The 20,564-nt window shown below is 35.9% G+C and overlaps 1 protein-coding gene and 1 pseudogene across 6 annotated transcripts in view; one reads left to right on the forward strand and one right to left on the reverse strand.

Annotated features, from left to right (window-relative positions):
- Nucleotides 1-20,564, forward strand: part of LINGO2 (leucine rich repeat and Ig domain containing 2) — a 1,273,527-nt gene that overhangs the window by 91,185 nt on the left and 1,161,778 nt on the right. The window contains exon 2 of one of the 6 annotated variants that reach the window (XM_055140505.1): nucleotides 6,837-6,925. The exons of the other annotated variants lie outside the window; for them this stretch is intronic. The gene's annotated coding sequence lies outside the window, so the exon portion shown is untranslated. The remainder of the gene's footprint in view (nucleotides 1-6,836; nucleotides 6,926-20,564) is intronic. 6 annotated transcript variants of the gene reach the window in all.
- LOC101541478 (glucosamine-6-phosphate isomerase 2-like) lies at nucleotides 6,036-6,836 on the reverse strand (annotated as a pseudogene).

The raw sequence follows: 20,564 nt of genomic DNA on the forward strand, positions 1-20,564 counted from the left end.
CATGCAGCAGATGATTTTTCTTCAAATTATTATTTTCATGCATTTCTATTCAGTTTATTAGTACAAGGAAATAACTTATTTAACTAAATAGGAGTAGAGGGGCAGGAGGAATATTTTGGTAGGTAGGATAACTGCCTTGCATGGAGTGACCACGGTTCAATCCCAGGTATTCCATATAGTTCCATAAGCCTCCAAGAATATTCTTTGAATACAGAGCCAGGAGTTAGCACTGAACACCTATGGGAGTGCTCCACAAAAGCAAAAGCACAGAAATTAGGAATAAGGAAAAACTGACCTATTGCACCATCAATCTCCTTTCATAAGTCTCCATTTTAAATTCTATTACTTATGGTACTTATCTATATTTTCAAATAATATGCATACAATATTATCTTTTCAATTTATTAAGTAGTTTTTCATTTTGTTGTTGTTGAAGTTGTTCGTTTGAGTGCCACACACTGTGGTGCTGAGGTTTTACTCCTGACTCTGCTATCAGGAATCACTCCTGGTGGGCTCCAGGGATTATATGTGGCGCCAAGGATCAAACTGGGTCAGCTGTGTACAAGGCAAGTGCTCCACCCACTGTACCATCACTCAGACTCAAGACTTTTTTTAATTGAACTGTAATAGAGCTATAAAATTTTATATTTGGTAGTTATATTTTATAGTTTATGAAACTATAAAATTAGAGATTACTAAAAGACGGTAAATGTCTCCAGAAATCAGAAAATTTCTGTAGATCAAATATTATCTCACCTCATGATATTTGTGAGAAGAAAATATTTCACCTCATATTTGAAAGAGGAAAATAATGAATTAAGTTAATAGCTAGTATTAAATGCAATGCCTGAAGCTTAGGTATGGTATGTTATTTATAGTTTGTTGGTAACCATGTGGGCCCCCTCTCTTCTGTTAATTTCTGTAACCTTACTTTATCAATATTTTACACAGTGGGTAGGGCTTGCACGCAGCCAACCCGGGTTTGATTCCTCTGTCCCTCTTGGAGAGCCTGGCAAGCTACTGAGAGTATCCTCTCCGCACGGCAGTGTCTGGCAAGCTACCCGGGGTGTATTCAATATGCCAAAAACAGTAACAACAAGTCTCACAATGGAGACTTTACTGGTGCCCACTCAAGCAAATCAATGAACAGGAACAGTGGGACTACAGTGCTACAGTGCTACTTGCTTTTGCTTTAATGGCATTTTCTTAAAATCTTACTAGTTTAGTTTGTGATGTTTTATTTTTTTCCCTCTTAGTTTGCCTTCAACATATTTTTTGCACCCATTTGCTCTCTTGTTTCAGATAATAAGATAAAACTAACATGAGAAGTTTTAATGGTTTCACTTAAAAAAAAGTAACTGCTCATAGGAGATTTTGCCATTCATCTGGAAATAATTCCCCACAATTTCATATTATTTTTCAACATGCCTAAAACTCAATGATCAGAAACCTTTGAGTGACCTCTTAGGGAACAGAGAGTATTTATGATGCCCTGGGTATTTTGATGGTACTATCTCTCATATCTGGGACTTTTCTTGAATTTAGGTCACTAAATGTAATTCAAAAATGTTTTCAAGTTCCCTATTTTTAAAGGTTTGGTTTAAAAACTACAAATTTCTGACAAGTACAGTGGAAATGAATTGTATCTTCTAAGTTGTTGCTAAATTTACATATGGAGAAATATGTATATGAAACTTGTGATCCATAGATCATTTTCTGTTTTCAAGTGATAAAGAAAGAGAATCAGGGGCTGGAGGAATAGCACAGCGGGTAGGGCGTTTGCCTTGCACGCGGCCAACCTGGGTTCGAATCCCAGCATCCCATATGGTTCCCTGAGCACCGCCAGGGGTGATTCCTGAGTGCAGAGCCAGGAGTAACCCCTGTGCATCGTCGGGCGTGACCCAAAAAGCAAAAAATAAAAAAAAAAAAAGAGAATCATAACATTGAAACTCAAATTCTGTAGCCAAGATCTAGGCATATTTTATCTTGCTAATGTTTACTGATCCCTCAATATGACTAATTGCTTTAGATATATCATATTTCTTTATTCTTACAGTGATACCATGATTATATTATCTTTATTTTATGAATAGAAAAAAAGCATTAGAAAATTTAAATTGAATATTGCACCAACATATTTTAAAGTGTGATTTAAACCCAAAATGATTGACTCCAATGGTCATGCTGTGTCAATTATTATAATTCTGTCTCTGCTGTTTCTCTATGTGATGTGTGTTCCCCAATTGTATATGCACTTAATTCTCCCTCATTAATTTGAGGACCTCTTAAACAGACTCCTTTAAGAAAGGACCACATAAACAGACCCCTTACTCTCTGTCTTCAAAGCTATTCTCTACCTTTTGCGGTAGGCATCATTCTCAACTTGTTTTCATTCTCAATAAAGTCCCACTTTTATGTTAAGTTGTTTCTGTGTTTTTTACCGGACAACAGCTACTTGATAAGTTTTGAGTAAATGGTTATAATGAAAGTACATCACAACTGTATGAATCACTTTGAGGCGGGAATAGTATAATCTCTTATTATGCACTATACTGAAGACCATTGCTGTCCTTTGAGAGAGAGCACCTTTTGCAAGTAGAATCACTTATTTTCTAGCTGCTGTGGCATTTTAGAGCAGAAATTATTTCTGAGAATCGATTGATGGCAGACTGTAGGTTATGTCATTTTCCCCAGGAAATTCCAGACTTAAGACTTATTCTGGGGTCATTTCTGGCTAATACTCCTTCTGTCTGTGTAGTTTGGGTCTGTCCCCTTTCCTCTGGATGATTCTGAATCCAGATCCAGGTAAATCTGGAAGCATCTGAGTGATTCTGACCAACCTCCTTGCCTCTGGAGGGAATAACTCTGTTGTGCTATTCACATTCCAGAAATCTCTGTATGATTAGTTTTACTTAGTCGTGTGCTAACGTTAGCTTTAATGAAGTTACTAATATTTCTTTTAACTTTAGTATTACTTGAGTCCGTGTTTCAAATAATTTTGAATTTCTGTGTTCCAGTGGCATCATCTGGACAATTTAAAATTGACTGTGAAGAAAATATTTATGCCACATAAATAGTGAAACTAAAACCCATGTCATTTTTAATTTTCTCTAAGAGTAATTTCCCAGAGAGCAAATGAAAGAACGCACCTTTGACAAGCTTCCTTCCCATCCTCTTTCCTGCTTGCTCCACCCTTTAGTGTGTTTGCCTAGGAAGACACCCTCAGCAATTATTTATGTAAAAATTGTCTCTTCGCTCATAATGTCTCTCTTAATACATAGTAGGGAAATATATAATTCTTTAATTAACATGATTTTTCCATTGACCTGAAACTCTAAGGGTTTCATGAATAAATATATATTATGCAGAAATATACATAGACCCTTTTCAGATTGCTTCATAGATATTGAAGTTAGATAAGTGCCTAATATATGTGTAAGATGACAATATTAATACATTGTACATAGATTGAGTCATGTAATTTTTTTTCTTATGGCAATCATTTGGTCTCATTTTCTACATAAGAAAGTTGAACCTTGCTAAAAGCTCTAAAACATATTCTTTTCAATATGTTTAGCATACTATACACCCCCAAAATAAAAGGAAGATGAAAAGATCCCTGGTCCATTTCTCTATTGGCATATCTTTATGTAAAATACAGGGGGATTGATCAACAATTCTATATTAAATAGATGAAGTGTTTTAATGATAAAAGTAAATCAACTGAGCACTGATGACAGCCATTTCAAGATGTGTTATGAGTGAATTATTGAACTTTGTTCTAAAAAGGAAGATTTTGGTTTTCTGCAGTATTCTAGTACTTTGTCAAGTCTGTCATTTGAAGTTTCTGCTTTTTTTCTCTTGAATATTATAATAAAGTTCAAACTGTAATTTACCTCATACTTAAAAGAAAAAAAAACCTATTATACATCCTCTGTAGAATGACTGTAGTAAAATTAGACATCACTCAAAATATTTTATCTGAACAGCATTTTAAAGTAAAATAAGTCTTTTCTCAGGCTTTCAAGTTGGTAAAAAGAAATTATTTTCTTTGAGGTTATAATTTTTTAAATAAAAGCAAATATCAAGAATGTGGCAATGTTTTAGAGTTTATGCTTGTTTATAAAATAATTCACATTTAAAAATTAAAAAATTACAGTGACTTACAAGTTTGTTGGATAAAATCTGTTCAGTTATAATAATAGTGATAATTGTTAGCGTCTTTTAATATTCTTTTCTTCTTTTGCCTGCCAGTTGTTAGTTTTGAAATTTATTATAGTTAATAACATGTGCTATATATCTTTTAGACAATTTTATTAGTTATAAAGTCAAATATGTTTTGTTTTAATTTTTATTTCATTATGTAGTTGTTGATTAATGTTAATGTTCTGTTATTAATGATTGAATCAGATATCTTGTCTTAAAAGTTAGCTAAAGCCCAACTTACTATTTCAATTTTTACTTAAATATTTCTAATTTTTTTTTACCAGTCAGACAAAATGAAAGTCCTTTTATAGAAGCAATTGCCACAGCAAATCTAGTTTCCATTTTTAGTATCTTACAAAAATGATACATATTTAAAACTCAATTGAGCAGAATGATTTTTTCACAAACTGTATAGTAAATTTTAGATATGTTTAGGCTTTATTTATGTCTGCAGTTAACATGGGAAAAGTGAATATGATATAGAAAAAAGTATACTGCAAAAGTGAAATGCTTATATGTTTTTGGAAAGTTCTTTTCAATGCTGTATTACTTTCTTTGCAAACTGAAAATTTGTATTCTTCAATAGTATGTCATAGAAAACCAATGACAAAAATAAAATCTTATACTTATCTTAATTAATGATAATCATATTACTATATTAATGTTATCATTGTATCACTGTCATCCCGTTGTTCCTCAATTTGCTCAAGTGGGCACCAGTAATGTCTCTATTACACTCAGCCCTGAGATTTTAACAGCCTCTCCTTACTCGTCTTTCCCAATAGTTGGAGGCTCTTTCAGGGTCAGGGAATGAGACCTATCGTTACTCTTTTTGGCTTATTGAGTACACCAAGGGTAGCTTGCCAGACTTTGCTACAGTCTGTAGTTTGCTGGACTCTCTGAGAGGTATGTGTGTGTGTGTATGTATATATATATATATATATATATGTGTGTGTGTGTGTGTGTGTGTGTATATGTATATGTATACATATATATATATATATATACATACATTACTCTCTATCATTTGCTGCCTTCTGTCTGAACTCCATCAAATATGGTGCGGTAATTATGGAAAATGGGTCAGAAGTGTCTTATAATGTGTCTGGAAAGCGACCTGGAGCATGGTGGCAGTTGGGTAGTGCAGGTCGGCTGCTGGGACTGGGTCCCTTGGGGCAGGGTGGGTTCTCACCTGGCCCCCTCTGGGGCATCCTGAGTGAAAAGAGCCTGGCGTGGAGTCCCAGGCTCTTTTACTCTTCTAATATTACTCTTATTATTATTACTCTTATATTGTAGCACTGTCGTCCTGTTATTTATCGATTTGCTTGAGCAGGTACCAGTAACGTCTCCATTGTGAGACTTGTTGTTACTGTTTTTTGGCATATCGGATATGCCACAGGTAGCTTGCCAGGCTCTGCTCTGTGGGCGGGATAATCTCGGTTAGCTTTCTGGGCTCTCTGAGAGGAATGGAGGAATAGAACCCAGGTCGGCCGCATGCAAGGCAAACGCCCTACCCGCTATGTTATCGCTCCAGTCTGAAAATATTAAATATGAAAGTAATATGTTAAGTTTTAAATTTCAAGAAAAATCTATTTAGTGGAAATAGAGATAGAAGAAACTCTCTTCATTAAAAAAAGGGATGAACTTTGGAGTTACTATTGTCTGAGGTGAGGCATTTCAGTTCTTTGAAAGGCTCGGCTACTCATACTTCCACACTAGGCCAGCTTTCAATAGGCCACGGTGGACATATTAAGTTCTTAGTGGAATTTACTTTCCACCATCAACTTCAGATCTACAGTGGAACATTCTCATGTTCTCCATCTGAAATTCTAATGCTCACCTTTAAAGTATTTCACAGTTTTAACTCAATTCTAAGGTGGCATCTTCGTCACACACAGAAATGGTTTGGGGATGCTGCTGAAAAGCAGAAACAGTCCATATGTGATTGACTCCTTCTTCAATTGCTTTGTACAGGGCAAATGTCTTATGTGCACCTGTTATGAGGATCGTAACTTCTCTGGCATCCATTACTGTCCCCACACCAACTGCTAGAGCCATAGCTGGCACCTTTGACAAATCTCCATCAAAATATTTTGCATTGGTCAAAATGGTGTCCATTGTGTCCATTGCTAGAGTTTTTAATCTTGTCCTTGAAACTAAACTGAATCCTTGCTCATTGAAAGCGATATGACCATCTGGACCTATTCCTCTAACAAAAAGATCAATTCCTCCAGCTTCTTTTATTTTTTTTCCAAAAGCATCACATTCTGCTTGTAAATCTGTTGCATTCCCATCAAGTATATGAGCATTATTGGGATCATATTAACATGCTTTTAAAAGTTATTCCACATGTATGAACGGTAGCTTTCAGGATGATTTCTGAGAAGTCCTACATATTCATCCATGTTAAAGGTTTTCACATACTTAAATGAGAGGTCTCCATTCCTATGAAATTCTATTAGTGTTTTATAACACAATAAAGGTGTACTCCCTGTAGGTAAGCCCAGTGTAAAGTATCTCTCCTGACTGGGCTTGAACTGAATGATGCGATTACAGACGTACTTGGCTGTCCACTCACTGGCCAAGTCATAGTTATCAAGAATTACAAGCCTCATTATGGTCATGCACAGTTTCCAGGATGAGAAGCTCAAACCTGTGTTTCCGATGCTGGAAGAGCCAGAACAAGCAGCACCTGACAACCTCGGAGTGAAGCCGGCGGGTGAGCGGAGCGCGAAACGCGGGGACCCGGATGCAAATGGACATATAATATATAATAATATATAAAGAGCTCTCACTCTTCTCATTCTCTAGTTATAGTTGATACTTATAACCAAATTGCCTGTTAATAGGTTTAGCAATTATAATTATAATATGATATTATTGGGGTAGACAGGATTATTATCCACTTGAATTTTATTAATTAAAAGACAACATATGATTATTAGTGATGTGCTATATTGCAAGATAAATTTTATCCTTTTCAAATATTCTTACTTTGGCTTTGGCAGTATATCTTTGGGAAACCATTTCTGCTTGGTTTCAAATTTCACCTCCCTTACTTAAAATTTATGTATCATTATAGCCATCTCACTTAATGGGAGTTAGGATAATGTTAGAATCTCTAACTTTTTTTTGTGCGCAACTCTTATATTAAGGTATAAAACATTTCCTGGCTAAGTTTAAGTTCCAAATGAATATGATTTCTTCATAAGTTTTTAATGTTTAGGGATCATTTAGTACAAAACCAATTTAGAACATGGTACTTTCTATAAAGATGAATGAGGAAATTAGTACATTGCCCAGGAACATAGAAATTGTAGGAGATTGGGCTATTAATTGGGATAAATATAATATTTTACCAATATGTCTTTGTCAGTTGGCATGTCAAATTTTATGATTTCTTGGATATTTGAATTTATAAAAATCTCACAGCATTATATTTATTATAATGTAATCAAGGGATAAAATAACAGATAGCACAAATTGTAGAAATTACCTGGGGACGCCTTCTCTGAAATGACAAAATCTTCTGAAGAGTGACCACAAATATTCTTCTACAACTATTCCTTATTCTTCATTCCTTATAGTCTTCAACTTCAAGCAAAACATATTTTGGAGATAGATCTCTATAGTTTTTAATTTAGTATATCCTAGGCAAAACCATGGATATTGCATTTTCAACAACTTAACAAGCGATGCTAATGCTCATTGGTCCCAAAAATATACTTAAGTATTACAAGTTACTTCAACCATTTGGATTCATTAGTATAAGTAATTAAATGTATTTTATCTTAAAATTGTAAAAGTATTTAAAAAGAATAGACCTTATAAGAGTAGATGTGATTTGAATTTGGAATTCTATGATTTTAGGATTTTGTTTGGGGGGGGGATGCTCATCCAGAGGTGCTCAGAAACTATTTCTTGACTCTGTCCTCATGAGTGCCCTGTTTTAGTGGTTGGGAAACCATATGTAGTGATGGGGATTTTACCAGGACCAGCACGATGCAGGGAAAGTGCCTTAAACATTTTACTTTTCTCAAGCTTGTGAGATTTTAAAAGACAGAATACTGTTATGAATTATAAAATATGTTTTCATTAAATGTACACATAAATAATAAAAGATTCACTTCTGTAAAATAACAAAAATACACTTAAGTGAGTTGTTTTAAAAAATTAGAAAATAATACAAATATCTGATACTTTGAATGCTCTTGGGATGTTGGAGGTTTAAGTATACCCAAACTACTCCCCCACCAATTATTAAACTTTCTTCCACATTAATTAGATCCCTGAACATCTATCTAGATATTTTGTTATAGGTAGAATATTACAGAATTATAGAAAGTGGAAAATAAAACAACATCAGCCAAGTTGTAAAGAAAATATTATAGAAGCCATACATGTTACTTTTCATAAATGGAAACTGAGTATACATATATATGTACATGTGCATATGTATATTAAATATAAAAATGCAGACTACCTGTGGTTTTCATTTCAAAATCTTTAATTTCGTAGAATGTAAACCAACTTGTACCAAACTATATGCTTTAAAAAATGGATGTGTAGACTTCTGTCTGGGTTTTGATGAAGAGAAAGTTTAAAGCAGTCATAAATGGGGAGGGATGCTTATTGCTTCATATTCAGTGAAGAAGCAATTCAACTCAAGGTAAATAGACCCAAGGGAACAGTAAATCAAAACATACTACTGCCATTGAAATCCATACTGCTGATCACTCTCAATGTACAAAACACAAGATAGAGGGGCTGGAGCAATAGCACAGTGTGTAGAGCATTTGCCTTACATGAGGCCAACCTGGGTTTGATTCCCATCTTCCCAAGCACCTCCAGGGGTAATTCCTGAGTTACAGAGCCAGGAGTAACCCCTGTGCATCACCAGGTGTGACCCAAAAGCAAAAAAAAAAAAAAGAAAGAAAAAACCCATAAGATAGAGCATATTAATTTGAGCATATCCTAATTTGGAAGGAAATTAGGAAATTATATTTAACAGCATAAGTAACTTTTAGAAAAAATATATTCATAATATAATTTTCAAATATCTCTAAGCTCATTGAAATACAATTTCTTATACATGTATAAAATATGAAATAATTATCAGTATACAAATACTTGTTGACATTTGTGTGACTACTAACAACTTATTTATTTCAAAACTACTGGAAACCACTAATTATGTCACATTTCTACTGTAATAACTACATTTGTATATTCATCTTAGAAATAATTAGGTGGATAATAATCTTCAGTATTACAAAGATATTGTTTTAACATTTGTAATAACTCATGTATAAATATTTTTAGAAGAGCCATTTACATGAGAGGAAATTGTATCCGTAAAATATATATGGTCATATAAAATAATTTTACTTCAATAAAGTAAACGTATTTCCAGAAAGGATTTATGAGAAATTTCTTACAGATCTTTGAAATATAATCAGCACATTTAAATGCTTAGATACTGACTAATAGTCATTCAGTTGTAAATTTCAAAGAAATTTGAGTAAATATTTTTGATGTCACATATGAAATCTTATAATTAGATTCATATTTTTTTAAATTTTTTATTAGTGAATCACTGTGAGATAATGTTACAGACTTAAAATCTTTCATGCTTGCATTCCAGTCATACAATGATCAAGTACCTATCCCTCCACCAGTGATCCCAGCATCCTTTCCACCACCCCCACCCTGTCCCCTCCACCCCACCCCGCCTCTGTGGAAGGGCATTCCCTTTTGCTCTCCTTTTGGGTGTTGTGGTTTGCTATAGAGGTATTAAGTAGGCATCATGTTCAGTCTATAGCCTATTTTCAACCCGTATCTCCCATCCCTAGAAGGCCCTTCTAGCACCATTTGCTTATTTTTTATATCTGAGTTGCTTTTCCCCCAGCATGTGAGGCCAGCTTCCAATCTATGGAGTAATCCTCCTGGTACTTATCTCTACTATTCTTGAGTGCTATTGTCCCATTCTGTTACTTTATATTCCACAAATGAGGGCAATCTTTCTATGTCTGTCTCTCTCTTTCTGACTTATTTCACTAAACATAATACTTTCCATGTTGATCCACATATATGCAAATTTCATGACTTCATCTTTTATAACAGCTGCATAGTATTCCATTGTGTAGATGTACCAAAGTTTCTTTAGCCAGTCACCTGTTCTCGGGCACTCGGATTATTTCCAGATTCTGGCTATTGTGAACAGTGCTGCAATGAACATATAGGTACAGATGTCACTTTTACTATAGTTTTTTGCATCTCCAGGATATATTCCCAGAAGTGGTATTGCTGGATCAAATGGGAGCTCAATTTCTAATTTTTTGAGATGCATCCATACTGTTTTCCAAAAGGGCCAGTCAGCATTCCCACCAGCAGTAAAAGAGAGTCCCTTTTTTCCCACATCCGCGTCAACACCGGTCGCTTTTGTATTTTTGGATTTGGGCCAATCTGTTTTGTGAGATGGCATCTCATTGTTGTTTTGATCTGCATCTCCCTGATGATTAGTGATGAGGAACATTTTTTCATGTGTCTTTTAGCCATTATATTTCTTTCTTGGGAAATATTCTGTTAATTTCATTGCCCCATTTTCTGATGGGGTTGGATGTTTTCTTCTTGTGGAGTTCAACCAGTACCTTATAAATCCTTGATATCAACCCCTTTTCAGATGGGTATTGGGTGAATATACTTTCTCATTCTGTAGACTGTCTGTGTATTCTGGCCATTGTATCTTTTGAGGTGCAGAAGCTTCTCAGTTTAAGGTAGTCCCATTTGTTTATCTCTGTCTCCACTTGCCTGGTCAGTGGCGAGTCATCTTTGAAGATACCTGTAGTTTCAGTGTCGTGGAGGGTTTTTCTGAACTTCTCTTCAATGAAACTTATGGTTTCTGGTCTGATGTTGAGGTCTTTAATCCATTTTGATCTGACTTTTCTGCATGGCATTAGGTATAGTTATAAGCCCTCCCCCTTTTTTTTGCATGTAGCTGTCAAGTGTTACCAGCACCATTTGTTAAAGATGCTTTCCTTGCTCCACTTCACATTTTGTGCTCCCGTATCAAAGATTAGATGATCATATATTTGAGGGTGTGTGTAAGGATATTCTACCCTGTTCTACTGGTCTACTCCTCTGCCTTTGTTCTAGTACCATGCAGTTTTAATTATTACCACTTTGTAGTAGAGTTTGAGGTTAGGGAAGGTAATGTTTCCCATCTTCTTTTTTTCCCAAAATTGCTTTAGCTATTCATGGGAGTTTGTTGCTCCATATGAAATTCAGGAGTCCACTTCCTTGAAGAATGTCATGGGTATCCTTCTAGGAATCACATTAAATCTGTATAATGCTTTAGGGAGTATTGCCATTTTGCCAATGTTAATTATCCCAGTCCATGAGCAGAGGATGTGTTTTGTAATTTTCTCTGTACAGGTCCTTCACCTCCTTATTTATGCTGATTCCGAGGTACTCAATTTTCTGAGACATGATTGTGAACGGAATTGCTTTTTTCATATCATATTCTACTCTCTCATTATTTGTGTATAGGAAAGCCATGGAGTTTTGGGTATTGATTTTTATAGCCTGTGACTTTACTATACGAGTCTATTGTTTCGAGGACTTTCTTGGTAAAGGTTTTGGTGTTCTCTAAATATAATATCATATCATCTGAGAATAGCGAGACCTTGATTTCTTCCTTTCCTATCTGGATGCTCTTAATGTCTTTGTCTTGCCTAATTGCTATTGCAAGTGCTTCCAGCACTCTATTGAACAGAAGTGATGAGAGTGGGCATCCTGGTCTTGTCCCTGATCTTAGATGGAAGGCCCTTAGTTTTTCCGCATTGAGAATAATGCTTGCTATAGGCTTGTGGTAGATGGCTTTGACTACCTTGAGTAAGTTCTCTTCTATACCCATTTTGGTGAGAGTTTTCATCATGAACAGGTGCTGGATCTTGTCAAATGCTTTCTCTGCATCTACTGATATGATCATATGGTTTCCATCTTTTCTTTTGTTGTTATGGTGGATTATGTTGATTAAATTCCGAATGTTGAACCATCCTTGCGCCCCCGGGATGAATCCTACTTGGTCGTGGTGTAAGATCTTTTTGATGAGTTGTTTGATTCTGTTTGCTAATACTTTGTTGAGGATCTTTGAATCTATATTCTTCAGAGTTATCGGTCTGTAGTTTTCTTTTTTTTCTGGTGTCTCTGTTTGCTTTTGGTATTAGGGTGTTATGTGCCTCATATAAACTGTTTGGGAGTGTTTCTGTTTCCTCGATTTCCTGGAAAAGCTTGAGGAGAACTGGTAACAAGTCCTCTTTAAATGTTTGGAAGAATTCGCTAGTGAATCCATCTGGAACTGGACTTCTGTTTCTGGAGAAACTTTTGATTGCAGTTTCAATTTCCCTGATAGTAATGGGCCTATTCAGGTATTCTAAATCATCTTGGTTCAGCCTTAGAGGTTATAGGAATCCAGGAATTTATCCATTTCATCTAGATTTTCCTGTTTTGTGGCATACAGACTTTTGAAGTACTCTCTGATGATCTTTTGAATTTCTTTGATTTCTGTTGTGATGTACCCCTTTTCATTTCTGCCCCTTTTCATTTCTAGTTCAGTTTATTAGAGTTCCCTTTCTTTCTTTTTTTGTGAGTTGTGCTAGCAGTTTATCAATCATTTATTTTCTCAAAGAACCAGCTCTTAGATTCATTGATCTTTCCGCTTGTTTTTTGTGTTTCCATGTCATTGATTTCTGCTCTAGGTTTTATTATTTCTTTCCTTCTGCCTGGTATGAGCTCCTTTTGTTGGTCTTTTTCTAAGCTCTTGAGCTGTGAGGTCAGGTTATTTAGGTGGGCCCTATCTTACTTTCTGAGATATGCTTGCAGAGCTATAAATTTTCATCTTAACATGGATTTAGCTGCATCCCACAGGTTCTGGTAGCTCGTGTCTTTATTCTCATTTGGTTTCCAGGTACTTTTTGATTTCTTCCTTGATTTCCTCCCTGACCACTCATTGTTCAACATTGAGTTGTTTAATTTCCAGGTGTATGATTTGTTCATCTGCATCTGTGCATGATTAATTTCTATCTTCAGTGCATCATGGTCTGAGAAGACAATTGATACAATTTCTATCTTCCTGATTCTATTGAAGTATGCTTTGTGGTGAGCACATGATCTATTTTGGAGAATGTTCTGTGTGCACTGGAAAAGAATATGTATTCTTTTTTTATGGGGATGCAAAGCTCTGTATAGATCTATTAGCCCCCTCTCTTCTATTTCTTCCTTCAAAGCCAGTTTTTCCTTGCTGAGATTTTATGTTGTTGATTTATCCAGAGGTGGTAAGGCAGTCTTGAAGTCTCCATCTACTATTGTGTGGCTAGCAATGTCCTCCCTAAAATCTGTTAGTTGTTTTAAGTATTTAGTTGGTCCCTCATTAGGTTTAGAAGTGTGAGTTCTTCCTGCTGTACATATTCCTTGATTGTAAAAAACTAAAGCACACTGATGGGCATGGGCACTCTCGGGCTCTCCGGGTGGCTCTGTCTCACCACCCATGTTAGATACTCTGGAACCGCTGTGTGTGACTGTTGGTCAAGGGCAGGCGATGGAAGGAAGAAGGCCAAACTGGTTGGTTGATCAGTTTATTTCATTCTCTCTCTCTGCTTCTCTCCCAGCTCTGGATCTCTCTCTCTGGATTTTGCTCCCCCCCAAACCACTCTTACAGCCTAGTTAAATCCCCTCAGCATGAGGGGGTTGGAGTGTACATATAGGTGTGGTCACAATCAATAGAGGTAAGGTTCCTTTCCTTCAGGGGATGCTTCTCCTAGGACTGATTCTCTTTCAGCTGGAGGATCCACCCAAGGGCAGAGTCCCATGAGTGTGTTTCTCCTCTCCTCATCCAGCAAACATATAAGCACTCATAATATTAATCATTTTGTATGGACACAATAAGAAATACATTAAAGCTTATAGAATTGCTCTCCTGGGGCCATCTCAATCTCAGACTACAGTGCTCAGGCCAGATAGTCTTTCCTATCCCTAGCAGGGTCCTAGTCTCGTCATTACTTTTGGATCATGACAGCATTCGTCCATGATCAAGCTTTTAACTTATAGTTAAGAATTAGGCACTTTGGCCAGGCCATCTCGATACCAAGGTAGCACATAACTCACCGCTTGCCCTAGGTCTGTCCCGTCCCTTGTCGGGAACATTGCTTTTGGGGTGCTAGGAACAGAGGGCAACTGAGGAAAGTGGAGAAAGCAGATGCCCGGGAATGAATAATATTTGAAGCCAATTAAGTCCCAAGTTAGAAAAGCATAATATTGTCTTCTTGTGTCTACACAAAAAGAACATTGCTTTAAAGTAAATTATTCAAAAGACATAAGGAGAGGAGAAAGGCAATATTAACTTATAATATAAATTCAGTGTCCTAGAAAGGTCTTACCTTACAAATTAACAGAGTCAGATTAGAGGAAAAAGCTGATTAACTGTTTGGGGAAGACAGCATAGAGAAGTAGTTACAGATAAAGAAATGGGAGTGACTCGGGAGCACCTTAATGGGTGTGACCGGGATGAACCTAAGCCCCTTGTGGCAAGGGGGAAAGGACAAAGCAATGTCATCCTACACTTGATTATAAAAAATGGCCTTTGCTGTCCCTTTTAATCTTTTTCAACCTGAAATCTATGTTGTCTGATACTAGTATGGCCACCCTGACTTTTTTGAGGGAGTTCTTTACTTGAAGGATTGTTTTCCACCCTTTAACTTTGAGTCTGTGCTCACTCTGACCATTCAGCTGTGTTTCTTGTAGGCAGCAGAATGCTGGGTTCAGTTTCTGAATCCAATTTGCCATTTTGTCTCTTGATGGGTGCATTTAGACCATTGACATCAATAGAAATTAATGTCGTGGAGTTTTGTGACATCTTTCTGCAGAGGTTGTTGTGCTTTTAAGAGTTTTTCTTCTCTTACAGGAGCCCTTTTGTCCTTTTATATTTGATTTTGAGTCTATGAAGTTCTTGAGCTATTGTTTATCCATGAAATTGTATATGGTTCCTTCTTTTGGGTGATAGTTTAGCTGGATAGAGTATTCTTGGTGAGGCTTCATTTCATTGAGTTTTTTCACTATATCCCACCATTATCTTCTGTCTTGAAGGGTTTCCTCAGATAAGTCTGCTGTGAATCTAAGGGGTGCTCCTTTTTATCTGATTTCATTTTTGACTTTGCTTCTTGCAGTATTGTGTCCCTATCTGTGGCATCCATCATTCTGACTATGATATGTCTTGGAGTCTTTTTATTAGGGTCTCTTCTAGCTGGCACCCTTCAGGCTCCTAGGATCTGTACGTCTGAATTATCCATCTCTGGGAACTTTTCAGCAATAATTTTTTTAACTGTGGCTTTTCATTAGGATTGCCTCCCTGTCTTTCCTGAACTCTGATGATTCTAATGTTATTCCTCTTGGAATCATCCCCTACATCTCTGATTCACCCTAGAGCTATTTTAAGGTCTTTTCCCATTGCTGGTTGTAGCTTGTGATGTTTCTACTGCACATCTTCAAGCTCACTGTTTCTATCTTCAGCTGTAGCCATTCTACTGTTGAGGGCATTCACTGTGTTTTTTATTTCATCTACCGAGTCTTTTATTCGTCACATTTCTGAACATAGCTTTCCTATTTCTGCTCTCATATCTTCCTGTATTTTTTTCGCTGACTGTTCCACTGTTTCTTTAAGTTTGATGAACATTCTCAGCATTTCTTCTCTGAATCCTTTATCAGAGATATTATATTTGTGGGTATCCCCTGCTGAGGCTTCTGGACTCTTTCCTTCATCCTCTCCTCACTGATTTGCACTGTTTCTTTATGTTGCCGTGGTTATATAGAGATGGGACCTTTCAGTTCACTAGCACTGGTCTCTCTTTATGAGGTTTCTGGTAAAGGTTCGGAGGATGTGTTCTTTTACATTGGGCTTGTATATCTTCTTGTGTTCATTGGTGTTTTGGTGTAATTGGAAAGGATTTGTAATTGGAAAGGATATTTTGGTGCAATTAGAGTAGGTTAGTGGCCTATTTGCCTTTTGTGTTTGAGGTAGCCAGGGAGTTGTTAGGTAATGTGGTTTGAGATGTACTAAAAAAGGGGAAAATAACTTTGGCATGTGAGCGGCAGCCGCCCCCAGAAACCACGCCCCTTGCAGCAGAGGCCAGGCCCACTACAGAAGAGGCCACGCCCCCTTCTGGCCCCATATGACAGGGACTGGTGCACATGGATGAAGAAGCAGGAAGCGCGGGGTCTTCAGCAGTGGTTGGGAGCCGGGGGTCCCTGCCCATTGGATGCTGGGTTGAGATCAGGTCCTGGGGCCATGAGGGTGCCAGATTCAAAAAAATTTTTTGTAAAATTGTTCTTTCCTCAATTTCAAATGCATATGTTTTGCAGATACCAGTACTTTAAGACCTAAGTAATTCTTTTGATGAGATTTAAATATTAAAAAAAAGCCTCATGAATGGTAATTTTTTGTTGGGTAGCATGCCAGCATAAAGGTTCTTCGTGATTCAATCAGCCTAAAGATAAAACAAGGATAACTACAAGTATATCTCCTATGCCTTTTTATCCAGCTACTGTGAGGTACTGGGGTCAGGATGTCGTTAGATAGAAGAGTGAACAAAACCAGCACAGGCCAGTGTACTCAACTGTGACCTCCTCATCCAGCATCTTTTTAATGTTTTTTAATGCATTTTTATGTTTACATAATGGGTAGATCCAGAAGTTATGCTGAATCATGCCCTCTCTAGAGTCAGCGCAAGTGGAAAGTTAGGCCCAAAGGCATGCAGCAGTGGCCATTTGCCCTGCATATATCTAATGGGATCTATCTCTGTTCTTTGTCCTTCTTTGTGGTGCTTGCTGTTTGTAGGAAGTAGCTTCCCAGTCTAGACTGAGGGATATGCTTCCTTTGAGACCTGTGAATAATGACACTACAGAATATTAGGCAGTAGCGGATCAATTTTCTGAGATTTTAGGTGTGTTAGCAGCATTAAAAAAAAAAACTAAGGAAAAAAACACAAGAAGTTTCCATACATTGTTGCCATTGGTACCCACAGATGTCCTTGCTCCTTTACAGATTCCCAGCATTATTGATATCATTCTATTGCATGGGTTTCTGTATTCACTGTTTTGCAAAAGTTAGCGGAAAACCAATTTGTTATGAAGATGTATGGCTTTCTCTGCTCAGATACCATGCTCATACCTTGTATAGTATGAAATTGTGGCTGCTTATTCATGCTTCGAGTGATGACAAATGGTTAGACACCTCAAATATTCAATATGAGTACCAGGAATCTCTACATTTATATGAGCCTCATCATAAATTTTTGATTGATCTCTTAAATTTTAAAAACAATTATAATTTCAGTTTAGGTGAAATTTCAGAGAAATGTGAAAAATTTTACAAATATGCAATATATTTATGTGGAAAATTATTCCCTTTTATATAAAGTAGAAAGAGTTGGAACACACAGAAAGACTTCAGTTTAACCTAATGTGTTTTCACTATAATGGTCAGTTACTAAAGCAGTCTACCTTCTAAGATGTGAAGACTACTGCAGTCATCTCCACAGATAAAATATGTAATTGAACTTCAGAAATTATGCAGTTGGAAATAAATTGATTTAGTTAAGCACTTTATGCAATAGCTTTTTATGCACCAGACTTTTAAAAATCACTCTCAAGCAAAATAAGTGGAAAAAGGTTATATGTAAACCCAGTCTACAGTAATGGTTGATATATAAATATGTAGATTTTCATTCAATTTTATACCCCAAATGAAATTGAAATAGAAAAATGGTATATTTTTAGTAAAATTTGTCCTACTTGTTATGCAAGTAAATTTCATCTAAGTCAAGGATGGGAAAGAAGTTAGACTGAGTGCACAGTACAGCTTTGCAAATAATTAGGCTCACAAAACTTCTATTTCATAAGCAGCATTGCAATCATGAATTATCCATTTTAAATTTATTCCTGTCACCTGCTTCATTGCCTGGATAATCCACCAAATACAGTGGTGGTTCCTACTTCAATAAATTAGCAAGAATTCAAATCTCCTCCTGTAGCCAAATTCATGTAATTAACTCTTCATTATCCAAGTGTTCATCAATTCTAGGACGATTCCCCTTTGCCTCTGTGCCTACCTCAAAAGGCCCCCTCCTCCTGTCGGCTGATGTCTGCCGAGGGAATGTGGTCTAATTTTAATATTTGCCTAAGTAATATATAATTAGCATAGCTACTCCTTATAATGAGTTGCATTTGTGGCCAAATAGAAGATGCTTTTAATTGGAAGCATCTCTGCTCCTCGCTGTTAGCCTACATTATGGAGTTTATTGAATTCTTGTAAATTAGACAGCCTTTGGAGAGAGTTCTGCTCTCTTTCCTTTAGACTGAATGAAGATACTTTCTGGACCCACAACTCCGTTGTTTAAGTTCTCCTTGATTTATTTAGTTTTGTGAAACATACTTCTCTTTACAACAACACAATTAGAAAGTTTCTGTATCCCCTTTGTTTAATCTTCCACTAGCTAATTGCTTGATTCAACATTTTCTTCCAGTCTGAGAAACAGTTCCTGTTTATGTTATGTCAAGATCATCATTGCAGGTGTGCTCTCTCCCAATTAAGCAATGAAATAATGGAGTTGATAAATGAATGGCTGGGTGCTGTGTGGCTTTTGCCGCAATGACTGCTGAAATAGAAGTAAGAATTTCTTTTCCAATGATGTGTAAACAGACAGACGCATTTAGTTTGCAATGCCTTCCCTGAGCTTTTATAGTTCTCAGGTGCTATGTGTTATACACAGACAAGTTAGTGATTTTGCTTGTAGCTGTCTACTAATGTTTTCCTCTTTAAGAGAATTTAGTTTACTTTTTTCATCATAGGCTATCCCCTCAGCATTGTTTTTTATATTCAGGATACGAGAGGAGTGTGCTATAAAGAAGAGCATGAAAAAGAGAGCTGCTTATTATTTACCTTATTTGAGGAATTTTGTGATGCAGTATTGCAATTAGACTTGTGTCATAATGAACTATAAAGGTGGATGTTTGAAGTGACTATTGGAAAATGAACATTACCAAGGAAACAAAAAAAATGCAGTCGTCCTTGGGTAACTCTTCCCCTTCAAGACTCTGCTTACTTTCTGAATTATTTTTTCCTCTAAATGCAAAGTAATCGCTGAATAGTCATGCTTTGTAAACTTTAAAATCATGTATTGTTTTAGAATTAAAAAGAGACAATTGTTTTGGGCCTTTAAGTGCCTATGAAATTTTGATCACCTTTTATTTCTTGGAGAAAATAGCGATATTTTGAAGAAATACATTTAAAAATAACTTATTCAAAGGTTTCACTAAAAATCTGAAGCAAATTACTCAATGAGAGCTTTTATAAGTTTACAATTTATAATAAAGAATAGAAAATACATGTCAAATTTAGTGTACAAAAAATTTTATTGGTGTACTATAGAACAAATCATTATGACTAGTGAATTTACAAGTAGGATATGCAAATTTTTCAAATCATAACAATTAGCATAAAGCTAAATAGAGTAGTGTATAATTTCATTTTCATAATACTACATGACAGTGTTAAATAATTAATGGTTTAGATAATATTGTATATAAAACATTTTATAACTATTACACATATACATATTTTGTACTATCAGTTAATATATGTCAAATAAATTGGTTTAGCTTATGTTTTGTAGAATAACCTAAAAGAAGAAAGAATTATTTGGTTTGAAGATCTGTATGCTTATTCATATTTTCTGCCATTCTTTCTAGTCTGAAGTGTCCTTATCATAGTAACATGAAGTCGTGATAACAATACACGTTTAGAGCAGGCAATCGAACTTTGTATCTGCATATAACATTAAAAGCTACATGGCCTTTATTTTTTCATTAAATTATTTAATCCTACTGAAACTCAATTTTCTAATTTTAATGAATATTACCTCCTTATATGCTCTTTGTATGAACTAATGTAAAAGGGAATAGAGGAGACAACATATGAAGTAGCCAATTAACAGTTATAATTATTATGAATAATATTTTTATTACTCTAACAGGTATAATTTCTGCCTCCAGAGTTGTTCCCTGCATTCTGTCAGCCAGTAGCAATTTCATAGAGTGAAAGTTGCTGCCAATATTCCCAGGGGAAATCAAGGGTGGAGTAAAATAAACAGGATTACTACTTATATTTCTGCCTTATAGGCAGGTAGGGTTTATAAGAGAATTCATTATGCCATCATCTTATTTAAGTCTCTAGAGAATTCTTAAAGAAAATGTTTGAAATTAGACAGAAGCATAGTAGAAGGAAAATTATTTGTGTGGCGCCTAGA

The sequence above is a fragment of the Sorex araneus genome, chromosome 1 (genome assembly GCF_027595985.1).
Source record: "Sorex araneus isolate mSorAra2 chromosome 1, mSorAra2.pri, whole genome shotgun sequence".
Classification (NCBI taxonomy): Eukaryota; Metazoa; Chordata; class Mammalia; order Eulipotyphla; family Soricidae; genus Sorex; species Sorex araneus.